The following is a 226-nucleotide window of genomic DNA, read 5'->3' as shown; positions in this document are numbered from 1 at the left end:
GTCAAGATCCGTGGATACGGATACGGATCTGGAAATGTTTTTCCCCCATTCAACTATCCAAGTGTAAAATTTATTACGGAAGGTATTCCCGTCACTATAATAACACCGTTTCTTCAAAAAATGTCATCTACGGCGAAAATATAATAAAGACTATGATTTACTCTTTGAAGAAATCTCCGTACAGTAACAATTACCGGAAAATCGTCCTGAATTTTTAATAGTGTTT

Source organism: Uloborus diversus, unplaced genomic scaffold (assembly GCF_026930045.1).
Source record: "Uloborus diversus isolate 005 unplaced genomic scaffold, Udiv.v.3.1 scaffold_14, whole genome shotgun sequence".
Classification (NCBI taxonomy): Eukaryota; Metazoa; Arthropoda; class Arachnida; order Araneae; family Uloboridae; genus Uloborus; species Uloborus diversus.
The sequence above is the reverse complement of the archived record's forward strand: the minus strand, read 5'-3'. Positions refer to the sequence as shown.